This window comes from Folsomia candida, unplaced genomic scaffold (assembly GCF_002217175.1).
Source record: "Folsomia candida strain VU population unplaced genomic scaffold, ASM221717v1 Fcan01_Sc002, whole genome shotgun sequence".
Classification (NCBI taxonomy): Eukaryota; Metazoa; Arthropoda; class Collembola; order Entomobryomorpha; family Isotomidae; genus Folsomia; species Folsomia candida.
In genome coordinates, this window is record NW_019091194.1 from 15,685,721 (window position 1) to 15,705,086 (window position 19,366).

The 19,366-nt window shown below is 39.9% G+C and overlaps 1 protein-coding gene across 1 annotated transcript in view; it reads right to left on the minus strand.

The window, feature by feature from the left end:
- Positions 1-19,366, minus strand: part of LOC110843505 — a 93,225-nt gene that overhangs the window by 61,500 nt on the left and 12,359 nt on the right. The window lies entirely within an intron of this gene.

Sequence of the window (19,366 nt, forward strand, 5' to 3'; positions counted from 1 at the left end):
ATAACTTGGCTCCAAGGATTAATTTAAAGCTTGGATTCAGTGCTACTCCCATAATAGCAAACTAACAACGACGGGCTTTCTTTAAAGAGTTAATTCAAATTGCATGCATGCAGAGGGATCGTATATCGCGCAAAATGGCTTCAAGCATTTACGCAAACGAGACTATTTCGCTACCTTTCTTTTCATTTCGTAATGCTGGAAATTGCCTCAAGCAATGGGTTTTGGTGGTGGGATGGAGGTTATCCGGATGACGATGAAAAAATCGGCTAGATAAAGAACCACTGCCTCGTTTGTCGTTGTACAATTTCATGCATATGTACATGTATTTTCCATGGTATACATATCTATAAGGATTATTGTGTGTTGGAGTCAAATTCCTTTTGGTTCGTTTCATTGAACTCGCTCGAAAGATGGAAGCCAATACCTTCGTGGATGTGCCCCATGTGGATGTGGTCGGTTCAACGGAAACTGGAGCAGCAGGTAACGTCCGGAATTTTCCATGATTATACCAGAAAAAAACAAGACGGATCATAGATCAAGAGATGTTGTGATTTTATATATGTTTTCCTCATATCGTTCAAGCTTCAAGGCACACATGCTCACAAATAATCAATTTCGCAATCTTTATTGTGTTTTGTTTCGCGAACTTTTCATTAAGGTTTTTATTAGGTTTGAAGATCGGAACAGAGAAATTCTCTCTCTCGCTCCCTCATAACTCTCAAACTTATTTTCATCTTGCTTGTATAAATTATTTCTTATTTCTTACCAGTTTACAAACCAAAGTATATGGAAATTAAATTTTAATCTTTTCCCATGTTTCCAGCAATCAAATATTGGCTAAAGTTAATATTCGGGGCTTTGTAAAAGCAATAACGCGTTTTAGCCCGAGCCAGGGCTACATATGAATTCAAGTTGATCGGACGCTAGGCTTTAAATTTTGTAGAGAATTGTAGTATAGAAGACCATAAGAAGTCAAAGTTCGAAGATATGTAGGCAAGATCGGTGAACTGGTTGACCTGAGGGATTATTTATGTACATACACAAGTAAATGCATTTAGGTGGTTGAGGTTGACCACAACAAATTTTATTAGTGACCTCTGACTCGGAGTATAGCAAGCCTTTCTTCCTGAGACCCATCCGCCATTATCCTACTTGAAATAAATCTATCTATCTTCTCATCATATGCATATTTACATTGCGTCGTCGTGTCCTCAATTTGTTGAAATCCTTTAGTTTTAACAAATTGCCACCATTTTTAACATTATCATCACACGAATTCCAATCATTTCTAAATTAAATGGTTCTATGTCAGCAATATTTTACCGTCGTCTTTTCATCCCATCAACTATAAATGAGACTGGGTAGAATAGAACGCTATAAGTTTAAAAACACGTGTGCAAACTATATTTCACTTCTCACAATACAAATCAGGGTTTCTTAAGCATCGTGTTTTGGGACAAATTGAAAAGCCGTATTTTTGAGTTAAAATGTGCAAATCGGTGAAAATTTAAATTAAAAGATGGGATATATTTTAACAATTATTGTTAAAACATATTCCCTCTCGAAAGGTAAGGTAAATCGACAATTCGCAAGAATTCGATTAATAAATTAGACCAAAAGTATTAATAATTTTATTGCATGTATTAAGTAATGTTTATTTTTAAAATTATCCAGCCCACAGCCTCGGCTCGGCCTAAATACAAATCACATGAACAAGTATGCAGCAAACCAAAAATTACATCATCCTTGGAACCCTGACGCAAGTTATCTTACATAAAAAATTAAATCTCGACACAGCATTCTTTTCTTTGACACAAGTAACGTTTTCTTAATCATAGGAACGTGACACGACTGCTGCTGAATGCAATAAAATTTGGAAAGTCCCCGATGATTCCCATCTTTTGAGATGTGCGAAGGACGGAGTGAAATGAATGAAATGGTGAAAGCAATCACTTTTTCATCTTTCTCAGCCAAGAAAGTTGAGGGGAGAAAGTCCCATTTCTCCCTCTGTTCCTGGTCCAAAGGTGCTCACCACTCATTCATCAGAAACATCAACTTGTCAGTCATTAATAAATCTACATCAGAATGAAAAATCCCTCACCTGCGACCTGGTATTTGAGTTTTAATCATTCTTGAATGTTGGAGTGAATGGAAAAACTTGTTTTTATCAGAAAGAAAGTTGATTGGCCCTGAAGCCACATGTTTCTACACGATGTGTCAGTCAGGCTGCACCAAAATGTCTGGTTTAAATAAAAGAGGAGACTTTTGCCAACCACATAAATATAACATTCGTATTATCACATCCGCTCTCAGACCCGATTCAACAAGAATGAAATATTCCGCAGATAACTTCCGCCCTTTCCGCACGAAGGTGAAGCAGAGGCTGACTTTCTACTTTCTGAACGTAAAAGTGAATCCCATCCTCCCTCCCTGCCTCCCAAACCGTGTGAATAATGACTAGACAATTTTAGCTCAGCAGTGCATCCAACTTCTCTCTTAATAGATTAAGGTGAAACTCTGGAAAAGCAATTTTCTGCTTCTGGACGTAAACAAATTAATCATCTTTTCAAAAGACCACCAGTTCAAACCAGTGCAAGTCCGCCTATTTTTCCAAGTGTGACGCGCAGTCCACCACTGGAAAACACACACGTGCATCCTACTCCTCACTTGGTGCTGCTTTCACCTTATTTCTCATCTCACACAATGGCTCCGAGTAAGGTGACACCCCAAATATCAAAGTGCGTAAACCCTTTCCCTATGTGTCCAACGTTTTCTAAAAGAATTTAAAAAACCAAGAATGTTATTCTTCTCCCTCCCTGCAAGTTGCTGGCTTATCCTTCCATACACGTTTAGTAACAATGTCTAGGAGTCGACAACAATAGAGCAAAAACTGCTGTCACTCACTCAGCCTTTGTTGGGTGGGAAGAACGAGATCTAAGCCAGAACATGTATATCTAGTCACTAAACTCGTGGAGAAACTTCAACTTGAAATTTTTGCTGTATGGTTGTTTGCTTTCGCATAATGGAGAAAGTGTACGGAGAAGAAGATGGATTTATCTCGTGCACTCTTTCTCCTCGATGCAACACTGCGTGTGTAGCATGATGCCTGTGCTTGTGGGATGTCAAGCCGAAACTAAGTCGTAACAAAGCTGTTGTTGTGTAGTAATTTCTTCTCACTCATCACACACAACAGTTGAAGAGAGGAAATTGGTGGTGTCGCTGACGTACATAGTTAAGCTAGATAGTTGTTTGCACTTCCAATGCCGTGGAAAAAGATAAAGCGGTGTCTCAATAGCATCGGAAACTGACTGCCAACCAGAAGGATGTGCTACTACAACGGTAAAATTCTGTAGTAATTGCTCGTCAAAACGGTATTTGGTTTTCTACTTTTCATTTGGTGTCGAACAAAAGACGTAACATGTTATCAAATGGTTGACGATATGTTATGACAAATGTGTCAAAATACATATGTACATACACTACTCCTTTTATAGTACTCCCAGACTTAGTACTGCCATGTGAAGCACGTGGATACCCTTGATGAAGAATGCGCAGGGAAGTGTTTTGTTATTTTAGATATTTCACTAACTTCCTTCGTGGGGTTAGTGTAGAATGAGATTGGACCAAGAAACCGCAGCAAATGTGTGCCTCTCAAGTACCAACTTTATCTCAGAAAATCCATCAATATGTCAATTCAACAGAATCTTGGAGAGATTACGATGAGAATCTCACGCTAAGAGCTAAAAATATTATTTCTCGACAGTATTAACCAAGACTACACTACGGTTTCACTAAATTGTGGATAGCTGCAAAATGCACTTTCCGCTCTGCCAACTGAATAAAGCTGCATCCACACTCCAGACTTTGCGTACTTGTGCTTTGAGTGGGTTTAGTTCTGTTGTGATTGTAAATTGCTTTCCCTTGACTTTGCAACTTGCTACACAAGGAAAAAAACCTGTAGTCTGTAGTTGAACTTCACTGCATGTTGTTGGCACGCACAAAATGCGAAGTAGCTACTTTTGGCTTCTTAACTAAGAGTTATCGCCACCAACACATAACACTGCTTCTACTTACATATCTACATAGGGGCAGTAGGATGGTGGATTGGACAGACAGCAAGATCTGAGTGAAATAGCTGCAGAATGTGCTTCTCTTTCTTTTAGATTTAAACGTTGTTGTCAGCATTAGCAGTGGTGAAAGCAAGGAGAGGTAAAAGGTAAATGCTGCCAAGGTGGACTACCACACGCGAAGCATTTCTTTACTCTGAAGTTCGGCTCTTCTTTTGTGGATGAAATGAGTAACCGTACAAAATATTGCTGATTCCATTGCAGAGAAAGTAACTGTCCGCAACACGAGACGAACCACCCAGGATGGTGGAGACGGTTATGTAAGATTGCCCATTCTACGTGAACTTCATTGTTTCCCTCGACTCATCTCCATCTTCTTAACGTCCTTGAAAGAAGAAGTCTTTACTTTCATATGCGTCCGTCCGTCTCACAACATTAAAATTAATGAGCCTTTGGTACACATTAGCATTAGTACAAAGCCATTATTCCCCAACTTTGCCGCCGTCTTGATTATGAACTTTATTATCAGAGATGGTAAATTGAATTACGTTCATCTTGCTGCACTCGCGGCTTGTACGTAATAATGCTAAAATACTTCCCTATAAATTCTTAATTCGCTCATATTTTCAGTTAACATTGAACTTTGTATAAGAAAAAGTACATTTCTCTGCAGACCTGCATTCAGAGAGTGAAACGGGCAGCAGAAACCTCCAACGCACACGCACACACAGCTCTGAAACATGAAAGCAATAAAAGTGTCGAACAATTCTGGATGCTTTTATTAAAATCCTGCCAGTGGGAAAAGAACTGTCTCAAGAAACTAAAAGCTCACGAGAAGTGCTCACATTTTGGTGAGAGTTTAACTTTATTATTGGCTCAAGGATTCTTTCCGGTATCATGTCGTCTCGCTGTCTCTCGAGCCGAAATATATATATTGCACAACCCAAGGCTCGCTGCATTGTTCTTTCTAACGAAGCAGAAAGTGTTCAGCCCAAGTTAAACATTTTTGTGGTAAAAATAATCGTTATTGCCAAATTCATCCCAGTTTTGTGAAGTCTTCCTTTCCTGCTCCTCCTCAGCTTTTTTGCCCCGTACGTGAATTCCGAGCAAGACTTCTGGTCTGACATTCTCATTCATTATGCTCGCAATCTCCACTCGAGTAGTCAAGAGCCAAATCTTTCCATTTTTCCCCTCTTTTAAATGATCGAGCTTCTATGCCTCAACGTACGTATATAATGTCTATAAAATAAAAGACTGGATTCCAGCTCGTACAAAATGCGTAAAACGACGCGTAATTTTCTGGGTCGGGAATTGTATAAATCAGATCGGGTTGCGGGGGTGGGTTTTGCGAGGCGGTCTTCACTATTTATACAGCGAGGCAGGCAGGCAGGCCAATGACAACTTGGCCACTTTTGGTAGCAAATTCTACGTAATATTTTATGTTCACGAAAGTGGCAAAGCTTGAGCGATCATCACAACTTCCGCTGCCTTCGTCTTACTTGTCAAACAACACAGGATTAATCGCACAATTATTCTACAATTTTCCAAAGTTTTTCTCGGCAACATTCCAGCTATGCACCCTCCGTAGCTTCCCACCCTCCATTCTACTCATACGATTCTAGTGACAGTTAAATCTAGACTGAAGCTAGAATCACGTTATATTAAACGCAATCATATCTTCTTACTACAAAAAAACTTAAAAGCAGTCAGCGTCACGCATCGTAGTAATTTCGACTAGCAAATTTTATTACTCGGCATAGTTCTAGCCATCTACTAAACTCCAAATCTAAACATAAATGCATTTTTACGCATTTGCTGAAATACGTATGTACATATACCATTATCTGAGAACGCACACGTGTGGCATGGCCTCCTTGTTTAGCTGTTAATGTGCAAATAAGGAATTTAATTCCTACATTTCGTCATGCCTTGTAATTAATTGTTCCCAACGCTGGCCGCAGACATATCTCACACATATTTCTTATGGGAATTTTCATCAGAAAGGGAAATAAACGAGACTCGTTGTTCCGTTGAGCACACGGGCCAAAAACCACAAAAGGAAGAAAGAATGGTTCTTATTTCATCCTCATTTCCCTGTAAACTAATTTAGGAGGAGAGAAGGAGATGATGCCAACGGAAAAACTGCAAATCGAATTACATCATGTTGAATTATTGTAAAGAGGAATGCATTAGTGTAAGCAAAGTGAGGTTATTATTCTGAACGTCGTTGAATTTCCTTTATGTTCTCAGAACGAGAGATGGAGAAGCAGTCCACATAACGCTTACAACCAAACACACCAGCTTAAACAGGCACTTAACTCTTTTCTCAGTCTCGGGCTTTGTGCAACAGTAGCAATTGTTTTGGCTACTAAAGTCGACGTAGATTTGTTGGTGCGGTGGTCGGACCCCCTGCTGCTTTACAAACAGCTCGAGTTTCTTGTGTTCCACCAAAGTCTTTCTGCCACCAAATACGTGTGGATGGATACGTACATACGTATCCATGTAGTCGCCTTTCTTCCAGAAGAGGAATAATATTACGATCCTGACTCTCTTTCCGCTAATAATGCAGCTGAATGAAACCTTAAACCATTCCATTGTCTAATCCAGCCAGGACGACTCGTAACAACCATGTTGAATTTTTAAGCAGTTATCCTCCCATTTTCTTTATGCTCACGCATAATTGCTCTTCACTTTTGGTGAATGAGTAATAAATGAGCAAAAATGGGCGACTTGGCGAGACGTGGCTCATTTTAAACTAAAGCATTATTAGCATTAGCCTTGGCTTAAGTGCTATTCAGTGAGACGTACGGATTAAGTTTCATTATTCCAAGGGCTGTGCTGCACATATGTGGTGCGAAAAGTTAATAAAATGACAGTGCAGTCCTGCTTGAACTGATCTATCTGCCGAGGTCTTGCCAAAAGTATAATGAGTCGTTGCACCGACGTAAACCTCGTTTGTTAGAGGCAATAAATTCCTCTAGGTCGGCGCAGGTATCCTGAGATGACCGTGGTTAGTTTTTAATCTGATGGGAACTTTAAGTGAGGGAGACCTCGGAGTTCCCTGCAGCCGTTGCCTTTTAACGGGTGAAACAGGGAGCAATATTCTGCCCCAAATGGATTATGTTTGTGTATCCTTTGGGACTGGAGTCAAGTGGGTGCTTTGGCCAACTTTCACTCTCTCTCTCTCTCAGTTAGTTGGGCTGTCATCTCTTTTTAAGGTAAGCGTCTCTCCCTCTCTCTCGTAAAAGAGAAGAGTGTGGGACGATAAAAGGGACGAGAGGGTTGAATGGCTACTATTCTGCTCGACCCACAATGAAACTTCTCTGCGACCACTAGTGGAAACACGTGGAAGATGTATTTTTCGCTCATAACAAACGCTTTATAATTATAAGTAATTTTTGTGATTTGTTCTTGACAAGCAGTAATTGACCATTTCTGAAATGCCAATATTTCGGATGCTTTTCGGATGTTTGGTAATGCACGAGTAACAGAATTCCATCGTGTAGTACTCATGTATTTATAAATCCTTACTATGTACATACACATATTTTGTAATTGTATTGAATCGGCGAGTCATCAAAATTGTGTGGAAAGTTATCAAAAATCAGGAAAATCAAGTAATGGATGTTGGTAAAAGTAGTTTTGTTGAAAATGAAAGTTGCGGAGGCGCTGAGAAAAATGTATATTGCATAAGGAACATTCTCAAGCATTACATTAAGGTTAATTTACGACTCTGTTGGCGAAACTACCACAGGATGTGATATATGCTCAAAGCTTCCTCTTTCTCTCTCCCTCCCACTCTTTCAGAGCCCAAATGTATTAACCCAATAGCCGACATAACATCACATCACAAACCGGATATCGGTCGTCCTTCCCTCTTCTCTCCGAAGCTGCTCCTGCTGGAAGCAAGCACAGTCAAACTGAATGAATGTAGTTTGAAATTGAACCACTTTCCCCTAAAAATTCTTCGATAACAGTACTTTTTCTCTTTCCAATTTACGTCATAAATTTTAACTCTTAAAATGCAAGGGGTTTTCGCTGACATCTAAAAACCAGCTTGCTTACAGTGAGGTACAACACAATTTTAAGGAAAAATTATTACCTATTTTCGTCATCCGCTCAAAAGTGAAAGTTTTTTTGTAGGAAGTGATCCTTAAACCCACAACCGTGGTCCTTCTACATCAGACTTCCATCTCAACGAAGGCAACAACAACTAAGCGAGACGAATCACTTTGCTAACGTCTGACATACATGTACACACGCTCACATACACACACACATTGTTACATAACCTCGCACTACATAGACTGAAAGTGAATGTCTGACTCTACATAAAACAAACGGATGATATTTCCTGGACGAAGAACTCGCATGAACTGGGAAATATCTGTCCCTTTGGGTCTCGGACAGATGCAGAGAGAATAACTATGCATCCCCCACAAAAAAAACTACGAAGGGTACAAAATTTCCAACAATTCGCAATTTTTGGACGAACGAATTCATTTAAATAAATAGAAGAAATGACATTGAGGCTGAGCAAGGAATATAATTGAGCCAAGAAATAAGAAGACAAGAAGGTTTTTTGGACCCAGAACTGACTTTGTCCTTCTCATGCTCGCCGTGTCGCTTTCTACTTGAGCCAGTTGGCATTGTTGTAATGTCACAGTGACTGCTTTTTCGAGGCGAGGCCCGACTTTTACTGCATGAAGATCATCTCGACTTGAATGGATAATGTTTCTCTTGGTCCATCCGCCTGTCCAAGTCTGCAACACCCTGTTTGCTGCTGGTGTGTGCAAGTGCAGAGAAGGAGAAGAAAGACTTCCTGTCCTCTTCCTGGCTGGCCGCATCACCAGGAAATGTATGGCGTAAAACAAGTCTCTCCGCTGGGTGGATGGAACTGCATTGAACCGATTGTGCACGGATTTGGGTTAAGACAAACAAGAGAAAAAATGAAATGGCTGTCCAACGGAGGAAGATGAAGAAAAAGCGGAGACAACAGCCAAACGCATTACATGTCGTTCCGATGGACCAGTGTGTGAGACGTTTCTTATTCTTCTTCTTCCTCCTCTCCGTCGTCCTCGTCCTGAGCATTGGACAAGTGAAAGGGAAACGAACGATGTAGGGGCAGAGAGACAGATACTGTGTCGTCGTACTTGTTGGTGAGTTGTGAGCCTCTGAAGTGCTATGGTCATGGAGTGAAGTTATATCAAAAAATTGATGTCTCTTTTCCATTTCGAACTACTTTGCCGGAATTTAACCAGGCCAAGTTGTGGTGGGTGTGCTGTCCCTAAATGAAAGCCAAGGAAATCGGAGTAAATGCTGCTCCCAGAAGAACTTATACCATCCTACTACTCCAGAATGATAGAAGTGGCTCGATAGAAGCCCTAGGAAAACGCTCTCATAGTGAAAGTCCGACTTTGAACTACTGTGAGACAATGTGTGCAAAAAATAAAAGATGATAGCATTCCTGTCATATTCCTTACTCGTAGTTTTAGTTTTTTGCAGAATCGCCAACACCACGAGAAGATATTATATAGGGGAAGATAATATTACACAAACATATATTCGGTTACGACGTATCTATATATTGATATCTCAAAAAGGGTTTGTAGTAGAAGCGTGCTGGTTAGATTTTCAAGTGGTGTTGGTGGTGGGGGCACTGCAGAAGATTACAAAGTCCAAAAATGTGATGTTCTTTTACTTCTGCTTGCATCGTGGTCGATGAATTCAGAAGCAGAGTAAAGAATGCATTATGACCTCGTTTTTGGGGGAAATTACAAGCGTAGTTTTATCAAAGTCGAGACTTGCACAAGTGCTATTAAACTACTTTCGAAATACTTTTCAAGTCAACGAGACAAGAAGTCAAAGGAGTAGCAATTCGGTACTCTACTACTGCCACATCTTCTAAATACAAACTTCTATGCTGGTCGCCCACATACGGGCAACATCATCCATCCGATAAAGCTCCACTGCTGTTTAAGTTATGAAGAAACTCTTCCTAAAGCAACATGCACACAGAGACATCAACAACTCGAGTTGACAGCATAAACCAAACTAATCTATCGACATGATGCGATGATATGGGGGTAGAAAACGAAGGAAGGACTGACGATACAACTTTGTACTTTGCAAAGTACTAAGCGGTTGGTGGCGGATACTTGCCACCAACTTTTGCGCAAACCTTGGTATTATTCTTCACAGCATATCTGATTCCGCTGATTCGTATCTTATTCTTTTCGACTTTTGCCAGAAGTTGGCTTCATATGGAGGATTTATTCCACGCTCCCCTGTTCCAGTTCCTTGGCCAAAACTAAATTCTTGAACAAAGTGTAAAAAAAGTGAGGAAAAAGAACAATGGGAAAGAGGACCTCATGGAACATTGAAATGCTGCCATCACTCTCAATCCTATCTTTTTTGAACCATTTTACATCTTCGTAAATAAGCATCGCATCTGCAACTTAAAATGCCCAAGGGAAAGTTTATTCCCAATGATTGAAAATGAACATTGCTCAACAAACAATGTTGTGGTGGTAGGAAGACCACTTGGCATTCAAGAGCACGCCCCCTTGCACCACAGCATTTCAGAATTTTGACATTTTCCTGTCAAACCAAACTGATGACATGTTTGCTTTGTGTAAGTATATGTTGTATATACGAAATACATAAATTGAATGAAGGCAGCAGCAGCACTTTACATTTGACAACACGTTTTCTGCAGCATCCCAATGATTACCGTACATGTGACAGACAATGGAGAAAAGGAAATGTTTTCTTGAAACGTCCCATTCTCAAGTCCGCCTTTTCCAAGTTTCCCATTCGAACTGGAAAATCAACCCGGTTGTTACTTTGTGGCAGTCTCACCCATTCCGATTGCTGGATATCCATTACTTTCTCTTTACTTTCTCATCGCGTACGTACCCTCAACAATATCTTCATATGTACAACTTGAACTTGCTTACAATTTACGGGATCACCACATCAAAGGAAAGTTCAAAAGAAAGGCGAGGTGGGTGGGTGGATGTGGTGGAAGCTAAATTCGAATCATTTCTCGATGTAGCACCAGAACAGGATTATTACGCTGAGCAAGTGATCCTCGTCGTCAACCACGAATGCAACGAGATTTCGGCCTCTTAGCCAATAATGAATAAATAAATACTTGTGATAATGTGGACAGTATCCATTTGTACTCGAAATATATCAGAGTTAATAATAAATTGCCACTTTCATGTCTTGTGCGAAAAAAGGGTTCGGATAAGCCCAAAGCGTGTCTATCCGCAGAGGAGCAATATGATGATACACTATCCACCCATCCACCTTGGCTGATAAATGAACATTTGCCATTTTCATTGCTCTACTGGTCAGAAAGAAAGGTTATGTCCACTTGGGCCGTGTACTTTCACTCATTTCCAAAACGGCTGGACTTTTTGTCTCGCTTTTTTTCTCTCGTGATTCTCCATTCTGAACGAAAAGTGGCATTAGACTAAAGACTTCTCAGACTGCCTAAACTGGACCATAGGCAACTTTTCCAGTCAGTCCACTACCACTTGGCTCGAGTTAACTTTGGACACGACTACACAAAGAGGGATATTGTCTGGCCTCTTTTCTTGATAGTTTGGCCAATCGAGCTGGTGGAAAGTACAAGCAGAAGGAGAAGAAGGAAAAGTATCAAATCCGATCGGTGGGTGCTCACAGAGACACACACACCGAAAGATAAACGCATTAAGCCAGGTCGCTTGTTCTCCACGACTGCTTTCCCCTCAATGAGCATACATATACTTACACACCGTCATCTGTCTCCGCTCCTCGGTGTGTGTACACAAGGATGGATATGCAATCCGTTACTTAGCCCTCCTTGATTTCTTTATCCACAAATTTCATGATAAAGTGCACAGACCAATCCAACCGCTTGGAGCCAGCAAGCAAACTTTTTTCCCTTCAACCATGCTACTTACTTGTGTGTACTTGTGTGTCGACTAACTTTGGCATTTGGAGGTTATGTGTACTCCAATTACTCTCCTTGTTGGTTGTTTTGTTCTATAGGCAAATCAATGGCCGGATACAAAACTTTGAGGAATCTTTAGACTTGAAGGATGAAAGGAAACGCGATAAGAGTTTTATGCACGGACAAACTTTTCTCCGACTGGAAGGATTTATACTTAATTAAATACACAGATTATTACAGGTCTCAAAGAAAAATTAGGATGCCCAAAATAAATTTCGTCCACATTGCAAAATCTACAAGTTGGGGAAAAGGTGGAATTTTTATGTAATTTAAGCAGGTACTCTACTATGCACTTTATGTGTACATACTTATTTATGTAGATGTGCTTATGTACACAAACTGCAGCTAAGGAAATTTGCACGAAAACTAGAAACACCTTTGGATTTAGTTCGGTTTCCTTTATTCCGCCAGAGATTAGCGATCAAGCTTCCGTCGTAGTGAGCAGAAGTTATTAGACCGCACTAATAGAAAATCCACTTAATGTTGTCTACATCTGCATCAAATTAACGGATTGAAGTAAGCAACTCGAATTTATCAGGCGGTCCCTCAACCACCCACCCTTGGGTTTCAACTTGTTCATTAGATGTACCACCTCCTCAACCTACAGCCATATTCTTATACAATTTATTCAAATAATGAGCTTGACGATGCTTAGTAAATATTCAAGGGATCCAACCTTCGCTATGGCTTCTGACGCAAATTTAATAGAAACTCTTCCTCGCTGTCGATAAATTTAGAGTCGCACTTCACCTCGAAATCTGTATAAAGGACTGCACGATGAGTCTCATGGTTTTGTGGCTTTCACCAAAATCCTTTCCCCAATCAATTTCCATATGTGGTTGAACTCTGAGGCTGCGCCTAATTATGTACGAACGCCATAGGTTCAGATTTACTGGTTTTCAAGCATCTTCAAAAGCTACACAAGTGCACACCGGCACGTAGAGAGGAAAATCTTAGCCTCGTACCTTTCTATGATTATTTCATTGCTACAATTTTTATTCGCATTACATAATCCGCAAATAAATGTGCATACTGTAGTAAAAAATTTTAACAGCCACAAAATTCGTGTGGCGGTCATTATAACAAAATAATGTTTATACATAATTTACTACTCACTCCTAAATCACTATAAAAGTCATAGTAAAATAGTGTCAAAACAATGTTGACGATGCATTTGAACATTAGTCTAAATCAAAGTGCATATGTACAAATTGCGTAATGATGTCAGATGACTCCCAACTCTATTTAGAATTCTCAAGTCCCAATTGTGGGTGACTTATGTTCTATTATGCAGACTCAAATGGCGAGGTTAGTGCAATTGTAAGCGCCGAATGGGTTCTTGAATACCACGAAATGATTGTTCTCATTAATAGCGCTGGCAAATTCAATTGCTCATGTGTCCAAAGTGCGCTTTTGAGACTGCTCTTTTCAACTCAACTTTGAATATTGCAACGTTTGCTTGCTGCTCCTCGTTGCATACGACAGTGAGGTCCTGGGAAATATATGTATTGTCAGATAAACTGTGCAACAAGGGGTGCTGATGAGAGTTTTGCGTGTTGCTGAATGTAAAAGAAAGCGGTTACGAACGTAACATACAAGAAAAGGAGACAAGAGTTGAGAAAATCCCAATCCGTCATAAAGAAAATCAATTTGTAGCAACAAAAGTGACTTGGCACAAGAAACCCGACGTTCATTGTGAATATGTAATTTACTTGTGGATTAATTCAGAAAACCCTGTTATTTGAAACTTCACACAGTTTTGACACATGTACATTTGTACATAATACATATAGACTACATGTGTCGTTATTGTGTGGACTGTGGAGTGGATGTGGATACATATGTGCATACATAATAAACTGATATGTGAGTCGCCGATGGCATTGAATATAGTCCCAAACACTAGTCCATAGTACAGGTACCCTTATGACAGTCAATAATAGTTGCACCAAAATTCACAATCCATCATAACATGAATGAAATATTTGTAAATTGAATTATTCCAGTCAGATGTCACCGTGATGTTGTGTTCATCTTGGAATTGAAGACCCACATTTTTTTCAATTTAATCCATCTAAAAATATTGCAAAAAATGTTGCTTCAAATTGTCTTTGAATATTGTATGAGAGGAACGACAAGGAGATGAAGAAGAAGGAACTGTTGATGTGCCCAATGATTGAAGTGTCTCCTCCGACTGAAGAAAGAGACAACTTGTTTACTTCCTTGCTTCACATTTTTTAGAACAAACAAGCGAAATCAATTTCCATCCTCCTTTCCTTTCTTTCCATCCTGAAAACTTTCTTTTGTTCAGATGTCAAAATAATTTAATTCTTTTTAATTGGAACAGTGACATTTCATATTTTCGGAACAATTCTGTCATTAGTCGATTGTTATTGCTTTTGAAACTTTTTTCTACAAAAAACTGCCGATTGCAAGTTAATGGCGTAATATTACGTATGTAGCTAACTAAAAATTTGAGACTCCCATTTCTGGAATGCTCTACGCTCGCTCAATTAATTTTTACTTTCCTCAACTTTCCCCACAGACATTTGGTAAGCTCCAACGTGTAAATAGGTACATTCATTATTATTTTATGTTGTAACTCTATGTTTATTATTGCCGGAGAAGGGGGTCTGGTTAATAAAAACTCAATTAATTCTATTCAGTTAAAAATGTTTTGACGTACATAGAACAACGAAAAATTAGGATTTTGCATAAGGCAAGAGTGCAATTCGTTTCAATGTCTATAATTTTGACGAGCTGCGTTCGAGTGAGCATTCAAAATGTAATGTAATTGATGATGCATCCATGCTAATAAGCGAGCTAGGAATCGGACGAGTTTCAAAAATTATTTATAATATCCACCAACCTTTTCTAGGAATCACATTCTTGCAGATTCCAGCTCCCGACCTGGCGACCGATTGCCATGGGTATGCAGCCGCGGGCATGACTTTCTCCAAAATCCGAATAAATCCAAAAACCCATTATACACTCACATGAATGAATGAACGACTATTTTCCATCCCACACACACAACCTCAATTCCTCGCTCAGTAACGTGCATGTGCGCATTATTACTTGTAGACATTTGCTTCACATGGAAAATCTAAGTAGTACACATATAGTGAAGCCGTTCGCTTAAAACCCTGTTAAAATTCCAACACGTTCTTTGCCGAAGCCAGACTTGGAGCACTGAAAATGTGTCTGAAACTAGAGGCGCAATACTATTATGTGAAATTACATTCCAAAAGATGTGCACAGTTTTCGAGGTGAAGTCATATGCCTGTGCATCTCGGGGAGGGAGGATGCAAGCCAAGCCTCGTCGACGTAATGCAAACACTCATCAAGAACTAAATTGGAGTGAAGTAGATTTCGAGTCTTGGGATGGAATAGAATATTAGATGATTTTCAGCAAAAGCCCAACGCCACACACACAAGAGCTACACACCAAACTAATTTTAATGGAGAGTTGGTTAGGGCACCGACGACGAGACGAGAAACCACCACCAAAACACATTCCTTAGCCATTTAAATACCCTTTTTCTTCTTAACGGTTTTCCAAAAGGCAGCCAACCAAATATTCCTTATTTATTTCCCAGTTTTGAGACTTTAGACATGTTACTGCCCATTTTTAAAATACTTTTATCTGTCACATTCCCAGACAAAATCAGAGCAAGCAACTCAAAAACCGGCGCAAAAACGCCAATCATCAGTTAATTTGTTGGTCAACCGGATAAATACGATCTCGCGTAGAAATAGTTTTAACTTCAACTTCCTCGTGGTGAAGAATCGAAATCAAATTGCCTTCTGCACATTTTGAAGCCGTCTCCTCGCCTCGATTTGATATGTAATGCATCAACTCGAGTATAAAATTCATGCACATTTGTGGAATGCTCGGAATGAAATTCCGCAGGAGAAAGTATCCATTCAACATGTTCCAGTTGCTCACTCTCCTCGCATGCGAATGGAAATGGGAAAGCAGGCCTAAGTTGTGCTAATGGCTCCATCAGTAGTCTTTACACAACTTTTACTACGGTCTTCCGTGTAGTGTTTTTCTATGAATTTCCGTATCCACATCAAGCAACATTGACACTCGGCAATCCAATGCCATGCTCAACCAGTATCGCACCCGACCAGCTCACTTTCATCGTCAAACCTAAACCAATGATTTCAAATTATAATGCTGAAAGTCACCCCACTCCTCCATTCTGCAATATGTGTGTAGTTTCGAATTCGAGAACAAGGCGTAGAAAATGTTCCACGAAGGCTGGTGTACTGCACACGCCGTGTGTTGACTGATCGTGAGCCCAACTACATACATTGTATGTATTCTAGGCATCGTTTGCGGTGCGGAAGTGAATCGTAAAGTAAACCCAGCATTCCTTCAACTACAACTCGTGTTTTGATATCCGCTCCACTTGGAAAACTAATTGTAAGATTTTGAACCATGGCGAAAATGCTAAGAAAACATGAACAGTTTTGAACGAAATGTGAAGAGAAGGGGCGTGGCGGCTTTTGGGTTATCACACACAGTCGAGATTTCATAAATAATTTACTGTTTAGCCACCCATCGTTTGGTGTGTTTACATGGTGTCGTGAATGGTCAAGTCAGTTTCTCTTCATCCTTCCATCAACTCTCTTAATCGCTCTCTAACAATGACTGATGGCAACAAATGCTGCTGTGCTCGCTCACCAGTCATTATTACGAACAAAACTTAATGCTCCACTTCCTCAAGTAATGGATGAAACAAATCAGCACGTATGGACACAAATGGGTTGGCAGCAGCAGCAGAAGCAGCAAACAGAACAAACAATACGTAGGAAAACTGGCGAGATTTAGTTTACCTAGTATCCCAAAAAAAGTTAATTGGTTTCATAAAGGCCAGCTCTGGATTGTTTACGTCCAGGCTCATCCTTGCAGTCGTGAAGGAATAATCTCACGACTTTCTCCTCCTCCTCACTCGTGTACACAATACAAACACACCGTTTCCTGCTTTCTCCAAAACAGCCTATTTTTATTTCATCGCTAATAAAGGGAAAGTGGATTATCCCGAGCTTACCGCTGCACTCCATCGATCTTGTTGTCGAGGGGAGGTTAAAAAGCGACTCATTTCTGGGGTACGTATTTATATCCAATCTATCCGAAAAAGCTATCCTCAAGTGCCATCTTAAACGGCCGGGAAACTCGGGACGAGAGGCTGCATGTGCATTAACTCGCTGGCCTTATGTACTACTACATACCAGCTTCAGGACCAAGCAAATGGAGTCTCAATCCTTTCTCGCCAAAAGTGACAGTGGGGACCGACATAACACTTTCATTTAAACAACCTCATTTCACGTTGAAAAATAGGCCGTCATAATCCATCCGTTTACTGTTCCCAGCGGCAATACTTTATTTTTTTTATACGTAAATGTGCACTTTGCCCTTCTCTGGTCATCACGTACAAAAATGTGATGGCATCTTACCCAGTTATTGAACGAAGAAAGAAGTGGGAAATATTATTACCAATCGCGTCGTATTGATATGCATATGCACGTGGGTTCAGTGCATATTTAGATGGAACAAAGTTTGCTAGATAAATTTTCTAATGCAAACTCAACCGTTTACGAGATGCAGGTAAACTTTTGAAAATTTTGCAAACGTTAATAAATTCGCTTGATTTCGACACTGAAATTAGAATTGCTATTATTATCTCATGGGGTTGGACCAAGAGTGCTAGAAAATGAGCGTGCAGAGTGCAGCACAAGATTCTTGCCCTGATTACTTGGAGTGAATCTTATATTCATCTTGTAAATGAGTCCCGGTGCAAAGTTTCTTCATTTCAGAATCCATTCTTCTCCTCCATCATCAAAATAGCACCCGTGCAAAACTTTTAGGCAGACCAAGTATGAAGGAGAAATTGGTCGAGAGAGAGAAAGAGTAAACACAGCCATCCAACATTCAGCATTTCATCACCTTGTCTCGCCTATTGCCTCTTCATCTCCAGAGAATATAATAAATCCCCCAGAATTCAGCGCTTTTGGGCTCCAAGTGGATCTACAGATTCCAAAGATAGGAAGAATAAAAAGATCAACCCACTCCATCAAGTGGGGACCTTTTCAAGTCACCCTCTCCCAAATAAATATGGGTGAACATTGTTCGTATCGGAAAGTGGAGGACTTTCTTTCGTCCCACTCTTCAAAGACACACCAAGTGCACTTTTTGTATCGATTTTTCCATCATGGTAAAATTCGGTGATACGTGAGAAAGAACTTATGACTTTGGCACATTCCTACCGCGACTTGACCATCTCAATTTACTCGAAACTCGAGGAAAGAGAAGAAAAGGGTCGAAGGGAATCTCGCTGATTTCTGAATCCAACTAAATCAGGTCCTAACGACAAGTGTGTGAGAATAATCTGGCTGGTCAATTCTTCCATTCTTCGTCTATTCACCAAGGATTCAAGTACTTTGAGAACCCGGCCAGAGTTATTTATGCCCAAGTCCGGCGCTCTTTGACATTCACCCAATTGATCCCTAATCCATTGATACACTTACTTGCATGCGTATATTCACTGGCTGGACCTGGAATAGATTTTATCCTTCTCCTTTCACACATTCCTCGTAATAAAAATATCGTCTAATAAATCCGTAAATTATTACCTCATGGATCATTCAGGTCATTGCATCGAATAAGCAAGACCTGTACGCAAACTCGATTTTCAGAGAAAGCCTAAATATATATAGCTTTGCGAAATATTTTAGTTTGAATTTGAGACAAAATAATCGCGTAACTAAATCAACTAAATGTGAGCAAACCCTGGCTCGGACTAGATCAAGCTGTATGAGAAGCGTTTAATTTGAGAAAACATTGCAATCTTTGTTAAGAATTTATCTAAATGAATAGTGTAAAATTCAATGTCCACTTCTTGGAACTTGTCATCCTACCAATTTTGCTTGATTCTAGCATTAAAAGTAGCATATCTTAATTCACATTTGTGGCCATTTGTCGATCGTCAAAGTAAGAAAAAAGCTGAATGAATGGATCTAATGTACAATGCGAGATCTTCCGTGCTGATATCCAGTCTTTATTTAGCTATTCAATCATTCGATGGATATGACCACAGGGTGACCATTAAATCTCCTCCACTGAGGATGAAGGATAATAAATTATCCCTTAAAAAAGGAGTGAGATCGGCCAAATGAGAACTTATTGAATGCATTTGAGACAGACAGGCAGAGGGAGAGAGAGAAGGCTCATTTATGCTTGCTGACATCGGCAAGCAGCGTCATCATGGTTGGGCCAAAAATTTGTCTT